This window comes from Sinocyclocheilus grahami, unplaced genomic scaffold, assembly GCF_001515645.1.
Source record: "Sinocyclocheilus grahami isolate Dianchi unplaced genomic scaffold, SAMN03320097.WGS_v1.1 scaffold1363.1, whole genome shotgun sequence".
NCBI lineage: Eukaryota > Metazoa > Chordata > Actinopteri > Cypriniformes > Cyprinidae > Sinocyclocheilus > Sinocyclocheilus grahami.
The window spans coordinates 7,470-18,917 of record NW_015506542.1 but is presented as its reverse complement, the minus strand read 5'-3'; positions in this window follow the sequence as shown (position 1 = coordinate 18,917).

Below are 11,448 nucleotides of genomic sequence, written 5' to 3'. Positions count from 1 at the left end.
TTAGCCTTAGCCTTAGCCTTAGCCCTAGCCTAGCTGTTTTCCTGGTTTCTGATCTTCGCCTGGTTTCCTGGATTTCTCCCTTAGTCTTGCCCCTTCTGACTCTGTCTGCCCATCGTCGACCCACGCTAGCCCTAGGACTGTTCTTGTGTCTTGCCCACCATATACCTGTCTGCCTCTGTTTGACCCTGCCTGCTTCATGACCACGTCTCTGTCTTCTCCACAATAAAGCCTTGCAGATGGATCCGCACGTCTCACGTCTCGTCAGCTCTGTAACAACGAGAGAGGACCAGGCCTGGATTTTATTTTGTGTGCGGCAGTTGTCCACGAGGGGCTGCCGCTTTTCTTTCATTTTGTGTTTGTTTATTTTATTAAAGTTTTGTTTAAATGTTCGCCGTTCCCGCCTCCTTCTTCCCGATCTACAAACGTTGTTACAAGTATCATCAGCATAACAATGGAAACTAATTCCGTATTTTCTAATAATTTTACCAAGGGACAACATGTATATTGAAAATAGCAGAGGACCTATGACAGATCCTTGTGACACTGCATACTTTACTGGTGATAATTGAGATGACTCCCCGTTTAAAAAAAACTAAGTGGTAGCGATCGGACAGGTAGGATCTAAACCATCTTAAAGCCTGCCCTTGAAGACCTTTATAGATTTGTAATCGATCTATGAGTATGTCTATAGTATAGATCTATAGCAGGGGTGGCTAACCTGTTTGTCATAATGAGCCAAAAAAAATATCACTGCAAAGAGCCACACAACAGATATGCAAACAACAGTATACCACAATAACTTATACGCCTAATTACATAACGCAATCTTTTTCATGGATTTAAATCAGCCTACCTCCTTTTACTTGACTCAGTGGGACACCTGACAGTCCTTGGTTTCCACAATCTTTTTGGCTACTCATAGTAATTCTTTCACATGTGTGTCAGTAAGAACAGAGCGATGCTTTGATTTCACTTGTTTTAGTGTCGAAAAAAGAGATTCACAGATGTAAATTGACCCAAACATTCACAGTAGTTTGAGTGCAGCCCGTTTGACATTGGGATATCTCTCAGCCGGCACGATCTTCCAAAACTCCACGGTTCCTTCCCTCAGAACACTTTTAAGTCTGTCATCCTCAGAAAGGTCGATCATTTCAAGCTGAGATGCTTCTTCTTCTTCCACTAAAGGGGCTTTTAAACAGTCTGATTCAGCAGTGAATGGGTTGATTAGAAATGTAATCTGTGGTCTTTTTTGCCGTAGGTTGGAGAATCTGTCCTCAAAACTTTGCTCAAGATTTTCAAGCAGTGTTACATACCGTGCAGTACTCCCTTTTACAACCTCTGCTGCTTGTCCACTTGCCTTCAACAAGGACGGAAAATGTGTGAAGTCTCTCTTTTGTAGATGTGTCTTGAACAGCTTGAGTTTGTTGATAAATGTGAAAACACTCTGCACCAGGTCAGGCAGCATCTTTAACTTCCCTTGCAGATCCACATTCAGTCCATTTAGATAATGCAGCATGTCGACTAAAAAAGCCAAATCTGAAATCCATTGGGGATCATGTAGCTCAGGATAGTCCCTATGTTTCTCTGCAAGGAACAGCTTCACTGGATTCAAAAGCTCAAAGAAACGAGAAACAACATTACCTCTTGAAAGCCATCTCACAGCGCAGTGAAGAAGCAGATCAGATGGAAGATCTTCATCAAGTTCATCAATGAGATTTTTGAACTGTCTGTGATTGAGAGCATGTGTGCGTATAAAATTGACAATTTCCAGCACAGGTTTCATGATGTGGTCTAAGTTCAGCTTAGTTCAGACACCAAGTGCTCTTGATGGATAATACAGTGAAATGTCCAACATTCTGGAAAACGATCATCAGCTTTACACAGCCCTATAAGATCTTTCTCAGATCCCAACATGGCTGGAGCTCCGTCCGTGGCCATTGCTGTTAGTTTTGACAACTGCAGATTTGCCTTCTCAACAACAGCCATCAGTGTCTCTTTCAGATCGATGCCACAAGTTCTGTCTTTCAGTGGCACAATGTCAAGCAGCTCTTCCTTAATTGTGCAGTCTTCTGACACAAACCGTACAAATATATCCAATTGTGGCTTGTCTTGAACATCGAAAGACTCATCCAATGCAATGCTGAAATACCGGCACTTCTGAAGATCTGATAATAATGTGTTTCTACTGAATTGTCAATGTCCAATATTCTCTGTTCAACAGTGTGCCGTGACAGTCCTTTACTGAACGTTTCAAATTTTCATTTTCGGGACAAAGAATAGCAACAGCATCACTGAGGCACTTTTTAACAAATTCCCCTTCAAGGTATGGCTTTTTTGCACGAGCAATGTTCCATGCTAGCTGATATGACACTAATGTGACCTTCTCTGAATGCTTGGTAAATTTTCGGAAAAGCTGAGTTTGCTTTTCTGACTGACATTTCAGTGTCTTTACCTTGTGCTTGCGAAGTTCACTGCCTTTGGGAAATTCCCGTGCTACGGTAGAATGGAGTGAGGTGAAATGGCGCTCAAGATTTGAGTCTGGCATATCAAGCAGAATGGCTTTCCATTTCTTTCAACAAAAAAATATAAATCCTCCCATTCAGATAAAAATGTTCTGTGCTCATCTTCGTATTTACGCCACCCCTGTTCTAGACTATATCGATCTGGCTATGTTAGACTACCATTTTAATGAATCCCTTTTCTTTGCATGACATATTGACATTACAGAACATAACTCTTTCAGCATTAACCTGAACATTGATTCATTTCATGTGTCAGAACGAAGAGAGGCAAGTCCTTCACATATAGTTTCTTTATGCTGTTCACACAGTGGCAATAAAAAATCGAGTGAGAGCCCAAGTCATTATTTCGAGAAACTAAGTCATTATTACGAGAAAGTTTCTCAATATAACGAGATACTAAGTCATAATTTTGAGAAAGTTTCTCATTATTATGACTTACAGAATTATATATTTTTATTTAGTGGCGGAAACGGGCTTCCATACATCTGTCCTGTTCACGCTGATCCTCGCTGTGAAAATCAGCCTTAGTTGTCCAAAGATTAAACTTCAAAATCCTTTCTGAGAGTGATTCTTCTTAAAAGCACCTGCAGTCAGTTATTGTGTTGAGTATTTTCATTTTGGGGAACTTATAAACAAATAATACTTTAAGGAATTCACTAAATTGCTCTTTCGGCTTTGTCTGACCAGGAACGACCAAAGAACATTTGAATTTGTACAGAAAACATGTTCATAATTTGTTGGAATGGCATTTTGTCATCAACACGCTTGAAAAAAGTTTGGTTATAATAAAAAAAATCTACAAAAAATTAAATATATAAATAAAGTATGCTAATTTCTAGTTTTACTTAAAATCTGCCATCTTTGCTCACAGTTAATAAATTTAAAAAGTATGTTTTGTTCCCACTGTAACGAATCGGCTCATGGGAAATATGAACACCTTTGTAAAAAGGTGTAACTGATACTTAATGTATCAATTAATAAGACTAAGTTTGAGTTTAGACTAAGTTGAGACAAAGTTTATAGCAAGGCCTTTAAGATCGGAGAAGATCCCCGCCTTTCAAGATGGGCTTGTCCAATGAGAAAGATGGAAATTCCAAGCGTGAGGTGGCAATTGCTGGAGGGTTTTACGACCCTTTGTCTCTAAGCATGGTAATTTGCAAATGGACTTGAATCGAAATTACTAAAGATTCTCAGGACCCTAATATATATTGCCTATGTACCAATATATAATATACACGCTTGTTTCGATCATAAGAAGGCGAATTCATAGATACTAAGCAAGGTAGGATTACATATAGTGAAAGGATGACAGGAGTGTGTTTCGATTATAAGCCTGCATCACAGTATACAATTTCAAAGACAAAATACATGATGACAATAATATACCCAATGGCTTGAGGGATCATGTGTGTTCATTCAAAGAAAGGTTTTCCTATGAATTAATTAGTAGAAAAGTCCATTTCTACACTGCCTCTTGCCCTGGGACATGCAGGGATTTTCCCTGCTTTGCATTCTTTTGGCCAATAAACCCAGTGATATCAGCGTTGGTTGCCATGGAACCAGGGGCCTGTTCGGCTTCCTGGGGTGTTACGCATTTCGGGGGGAAGGGTTCATAGGTCCTCATATGGCTTGTTAACTGAGGGGGGTTACAGAGTATTTGTTAAATATAGCTAACAAAATATATATTGTGTTTTTGATTGGTCCAGACGCTACACCACTCTGTTGAACATTTAGTAAGAGTACAAGTATTTAATTTCAATAGTACTTGAGTAAAGTACACATTCCCAGAAGATAACATTTACAGATAGAAACAAGGTACAATAACTGAGCAATTTACACTCCTTGTGCCAAATATCCTTAGTCATACTTGGTCCAAAACGGTTGTTTAGGCTGTTTGGGGAAAAAGAAAGAAAGAAAGTTTTAAAATTATTTGCACTTGCTGCTTGCTAGAAGAAGGATCAGACATTGACATATTCCAGGATTACTGCTGTAAAGGCTTTGACTGGACAGTCGGGCAGCGTGTCTCGTCCTGTTTGACAGGCTAGTGCTGCAGAGCTCTGACAGACGCTCTTGTTCAGATTTTATGTGTGCGGCAGCTCTTCTCTGAAGTGCCTTTATCAGCAGTGCGTCATCTGACCAATGCATCTTTAAACAGACACGTCCAAAGAACAGACAATGCCTGCAGACTTGACGGGACACGCACCCTTCTGGTTAAATCAATTCAGTCACAACTCAAGACTATCTGATCAATAGATGTCAAAGATAAGAATATACTTTTAGAAAACGAGACGTGGCCTGACTTTAGGATAGTTTTCTTAGAACCTTAACAATACATTTTGGCAGAAACAAAGGGAGAGTTGTGTCCTTCGGATATTTAGAGTTGTATATAATATATATATATATATTTTTTTTTTTGCTATGTTTTGTGAGGATTGTGCTGAAAAGTGGGTAGTTATTCAATTAGGACACTTCTGACTGCTTGAAATCCCCAAAATTAAGCTTATTCAGATGATTGAATCTATTTTATATATAGGTATATAAATATATATTGCATATTGTGGAAATTCCCAAGACTAATCTGACTTCACCACAGACAATTCAAACAGCTACCAGTTGCTAATATAATAACTACAGTATCTCGAGCGAATTCCCTGAATTCCCTGAATACTCACAATACAATACAATACTTCCCTGAAGTATGGTGACGGCATCCCGTCAAGAAGTTACTATCACTACCTCAATCACACATGAGCACACAGCTCTTTAGCATCTATACACTCTCACCGTGCTTCTAAGCTGTATGCTGGTCTGACACAGGATCATTAATACCAACTCAGAGTATTACAGCCTCAGCCCGAGAACGGCTCTATAGTTTTCCAACACTATCACTGTCTTTGCGGTGGTCTTTTGAGTGTAGAATCTTTAGGTCTTCTATTCCTCAGCTGTGCAGCATATACCAGACATCACTCCCAAGTTGCTCTTTGCAAGAATGAAAGTTTATTCACGGCCGGGAGCACACTGATCACAACAACCAAGAGAGACTCCTGAACAGAAAGATACATGTACATTTAAACCTTACAGTTGTGTAACAATCAATATCACTCAAGTTTTATTCACTGTGATTTGTTCTGGTGATTGCTTGGTAATGATCTACGCTAGTCATATGACTGTAGGTTCTGCTGTTAAGCACCTTTTTGGTAACTCTAAATTCTTGAATCACATGATGCATTCAGAAGGATACATATTCTTGATCTGGGCATTCTTATTAATCTTTTTTTTCTTTTTCCTTTACAGCGAATCAATTCACTGACACAGAAGGCTGCTAACACATCTTGAAAACATTTCCTGTGTGGTGCGAAATTAAGCTTATCACATTGAAGTTTAGTAGAATGATTAACAATAACTTGTTAAAATATAAATACTAGCCTAAGCATAATTTACAATATTGTAAAACCCATTTTTTAAATAGTATATATATATACACTGTGTATATATATATGTCAAAGAGAGTTTTTATTTTTTTTTACTGAAGCAGCAGTGAACCGAAATGTTGGAAACAACTTAGCAGATATATAAAAGAAAAAAAGAGTAATAATTTCATAAACAAGCCGCTTAAGTGATTTATGTGATAAAACACCAGTCATTTTTTAAAAATTGACTTTTACTATTTTATTACATTTTAAATATGCAGTAGGACAGTGAGATTTTATTTATGAATCAGGCGTGAACATAATGAATGTTCTTTGCTTTGAAAGCACATGGTTTACTGTACTTCTAATGAGGAACTTCAAGGTTTATCTTAAAGTCAACATGAAATGGCATTCACACACCATTTTTCTTGTTTAATGTGACATATTTCCACATCAGGATCATTCTTATTAATCTTTTTTTTCTTTTTCCTTTACAGCGAATCAATTCACTGACACAGAAGGCTGCTAACACATCTTGAAAACATTTCCTGTGTGGTGCGAAATTAAGCTTATCACATTGAAGTTTAGTAGAATGATTAACAATAACTTGTTAAAATATAAATACTAGCCTAAACATAATTTACAATATTGTAAAACCCATTTTTTAAATAGTATATATATACACTGTGTATATATATATGTCAAAGAGAGTTTTTATTTTTTTTTACTGAAGCAGCAGTGAACCAAAATGTTGGAAACAACTTATCAGATATATAACAGAAAAAAAGAGTAATAATTTCATAAACAAGCCGCTTAAGTGATTTATGTGATAAAACACCAGCCATTTTTTAAAAATTGACTTTTACTATTTTATTACATTTTAAATATGCAGTAGGACAGTGAGATTTTATTTATGAATCAGACGTGAACATAATGAATGTTCTTTGCTTTGAAAGCACATGGTTTACTGTACTTCTAATGAGGAACTTCAAGGTTTATCTTAAAGTCAACATGAAATGGCATTCACACACCATTTTTCTTGTTTAATGTGACATATTTCCACATCAGGATCAGGCTATCATGCTAGCAACAAGAGTGTAATGGAGTCTATTCTCAGGGACACATATGCCGTTTAATGTACACCTTGAATGCACTTTAAGTTACTTTGGCTAAAAACGTCTGTCAAATGCATAAATATAAATGTACTAATTTAGAAAAAATCAATAGGCTGACTGAATACATGTGTATTGATTGGATCGTAAAAAGTAGCCATTTTATATAAGAACAAAGCCAGAGCTGAATGAGTCTACAGTGAAACACTGCTGCCATCACCTACTTGTAATGAAGCATCCAAGAATAATTACAGAATTCAGATATGAAATCACTGTGTCTGACAGCTGGTTAACAATTTAACAATAGCCTGTGTGGTGTAGGTGACATCAGCCAAAAAAGGAAAGCTGTTTCACAGGCAGAACAAGTTATAATATTGTTGTTGCTCCCTATATGTAGAGTAGGGCACCAATTACAGTACCAAGAGGGGCATCATATAGTTGCTGGCTCTGGATGAAAGACTGTGTGAAAATATTTAGTTTTTCTTTGAAATAACATGCACTGATGAACGGTGCACACAGAACCAGTGGTGGAAAGAGTACCGATAAAATAAATATACTCAAGTAAAAGTGCCATTACATTCCAAAAAATGTAGTGTGAGTAGAGTAAAAAAGTACTTGCGCAAAAAACTACTTGAGTAAGAGTAAAAGAGTAGCTTATTTAAAAGTACTCATGAGTAGTGAGTAGTGAGCTGTGGATTCTACCTCACAATAAACACTCTGCATTTTAAAAGTTTAGAAAACATCGTGCATACTGTAATTCACATTATCTTTTGTTGTTTGCCAGAAAGAATGAAGAATATCTATCATCCATCAGTTTCATTTTGACTGCCAACTCTTTAAAATACATCAAAACAAAAAACTATTAAAGTGATGAAAAGATGAAAGAGTTATTCTCAGTGCAATCATCACCATTTGAATCATAATGTCTGAAAAAATAGATTTAAAATCAGGTGTAAGGCCACTGATCCAGAGCATGTTATTGTTGCACATAAAATATTAATGTTTAGAACAGTGCAAAGAATACAAAAACATTCGAAACTCATACAAGAGTTCAGCATCACACACCATGAGATGGGTTAAAAAGAGAGATTTAAAAAGAGACTATTCAAAGAAATGAGAATTACTAAACATATCAAGCATATAGCGTCAGTTCTGGCAAGACACGTCAGTAAAGCTCGCATCAGCTGATTCATGCCATCCAATAGGGATACATTTCAGATTAGACCGCGTCTTTCAAATACACCTTCCGGCCATACAGGGTTGCTTGATCTCCGCGCTGCGCTCGTTATATGCTATGCTCTGCTCTATTAATGGATTCACAGTCTACATCTAAACTTTGCGATGCCAAGCATGTTTTAATCATTTTGTGGACGCACTGTTGGAGGCTGTTTTTTGTTCTGCTTTTACGGCTTTCTCCTAGTGGGGGAATTCACTACTTGTAATTTTAAATTTGACCCCAAAGGTGCAAGTTTCATGCTGTTGTAAGCTCATCCAAATTTAGGTTTGCAACATGCTTGTTGCAGTAGAGGGTCATCCGGGCTCAGTACCATGCTGTTACTTATTGCTGATTCGTGTTTTGGCAGCATGCTTGCTGCCAAGGTGCATGATACTCAATTGGCAACAGGCTTGTTGCTATGCGCTCAGCAGCATGCTTGTTGCAAGAATCATACTAACTCTGGCTGGCTCGCTTAGGATGCTATGCGCAATTTGCAGCGGTCCGTATTAATCGCGCTCGCTTAAGGCTGCTCAGTCACCTTTATCATTTAATATGGTTGGGGGATGGTTTGTTTTGGGGGAAATGTATCGCTGCGCTCCCTGCTCTATCCAGGCATGGCTGCTTGAATGAGCGCGGAGCTTTGCCAAGAACAGTTCCATACCGCCAACCTTAAATTGCTATTGCTATTGCTTTATTGCTATCGTTTAAATTGCTAACGTTCTTTATCATTAATACATTTTTGACGATAGTGGTCTGACAGAAGATAATTTATGTTACAATTTAAACGTAAACTTACATTGTTCTAGAAGGGGGCATCATCCCCTACCTTTTACACAGCTACATTTACTCAAATTGTTATGATGTTAATACAATTTGTTAGGGAAAAAAATTACATTAAACAAGTATTTCCAGGGAAACTTTTTCAAAAGAAAACACACACACTCTTTGCGGGGCCACAGCGTTCTGGGCGAATTAACTGCTCTATCAGTGGCATCTACAACTGAATGGAATAAAAAGTGTTGAACATAAAATGAATCGGACCCACTTTATATTAAGTGGCCTTAACAACTATGTACTTACATTTAAATTAATAATTTGGTACAATGCACTTATTGTGTACGTACATGTTTTTACATTGTACTTATATTTTAAAAATACCTGCATGTAATTACATCTGTAATTAATTTCTGTAATTACATTTATAATTACATAGTTGACCCACCCTTAAACCTACTCATACCAACAAACCTGTCTCTAACCTTACCCGTATCCCACCTCAATACCAGCAAAAGTGTTTTGCAATACAATATGAACACAATAAGTACATTGTACCTAATTTTTGATGTAAGTACATAGTAGTTAAGGCCACTTAATGTAAAGTGGGGCCAATGAATCAAACAAAAATAATTTAGTAAGCAGAAATCTGAAATTTACCTTGACATATTAGAGGAAGATACTGATAACTCAACAGCAGTCATGATTATCAGCAGTTGGCGGTTAAAGTTTTCTATACACAATTTGATTTGACGAGAGTATTTCAGTACATTAATTACTCAGAGAGTATTTTATACATTAATGGATAAAAATAAATTTAAAACAACCATGTAACGACCACAAACGGAGGGAAAATAGTGGAGTAAAAGTACAGATACATCACGTAAATGTACTCGAGTAAAAGTACACAATTTTAAACTACTCAAAACTTACTCAAAAAAAATTCTGATAAAAGCCATTTAATTACAGCAAATTTTGATCTCATGTTGACTTTAACGCATGATAAATCCTACAGAGCGGCGATCTTGAAATTAATGCACTACAGCTCTCAGAACAGGATTCCTAATAAATACTCGAGGTGTCAAAGTTGAAACCCGCTGAGGTTGCTCAGTGCACTTCTGTTTCGCATCAGTAGGCTAACCTTATTTTAATGAGCACTTTCAATGAGCTCAAGGAGTTCCGGAAAGGTCCTCTAAGGAGGTGAAGACACTGATATTAACTATTTCAGTTCCTTTTACAACAGAGCGTAAGAGAGAAAATCAAATGCACACTAGTAATGCTTAACTCCTGCTGTGCTGTATTCTCAGAGCCGTACAACCAGCCTGTGGCTTTCAGAGCCGCTCTGTAGAAACAGAATGAAAATTTAATGTCGAACAGAGGATGTAGAAGAAAATCTAATCTGCTCAAGTCCTTAGGCTGTTCCATAGCTTTCGGTCAGGATCAGCCAAGACATAATATTTCCATTCCAAACCACCTGCCGAGAACTTCATTGTCTTCACACAAAAATAACATTCATCAAATTCAGACAAAACTAATGACAATCCTGAAAAATCTAATCCAAGAATGAAGCAGAGAATATTTAAATCCTTAAACTTCAAATAGTCCCTTCAAGCCTAATAATTAATCTAGTATAGACTTTAAAATCATTTAAAAAATGCTTAACTGACACTTTTTTCCCATTAAACAGAGCAAAACAATATATTAACCAAACTATGACCCTTGGGATTTCCAAACTCTCATCGTCTGCTACTGGCTGAACAAATCAGAATATCAAACAGAGAGTCCTGTCCCGAAGTCAAGCCATTAATATGGTCAACTTTGATATGGAAAAACGTCCCAGGTTACGTATGTAACCATGGTTCCCAGAGGGAACGAGACGCTGCGTCGGAAAACGCTAGGGGAACGCCTTCAGCGATATCAAGCTCTGAATCATATGTGTAATCAGTCGAACGATGGGCGAGACGTCCGCGGCGGGTGACGTCATGACCAGGAAGCTTTAAAAGCACGTGAGGTGCCGCCGGCGCTAGCTTCTTAGGAGTGAAGCAAGCTCTAGTAGGGATGCCGGAAGTATGGCCTTGCGACGCAGCGTCTCGTTCCCTCGGGGAACCATGGTTACATACGTAACCTGGGACGTTCCCCTTCGGGAACTCGAGCTGCGTCGGAAAACGCTAGGGGAACGAGATGTCCACGCCGCCAGACTTGCAAATCTCTGCCTGGTGTGAAAGTGCACGGCTATGGCAAGAGAACAAAAGATCCCAGAGTGGCTAAAGTAGGCGGGGCTCGCCATCCCGAAGACCAACTTCTGGAGGAGTGAATCTTGACCCCCAAAGGAGAGGGGAGATCAGAGGACTCGAGGCTATGGAATAGCATCCTGATCCACCACTTAGCCTAAGCTTCTCTGGCCAGAGGCCTCG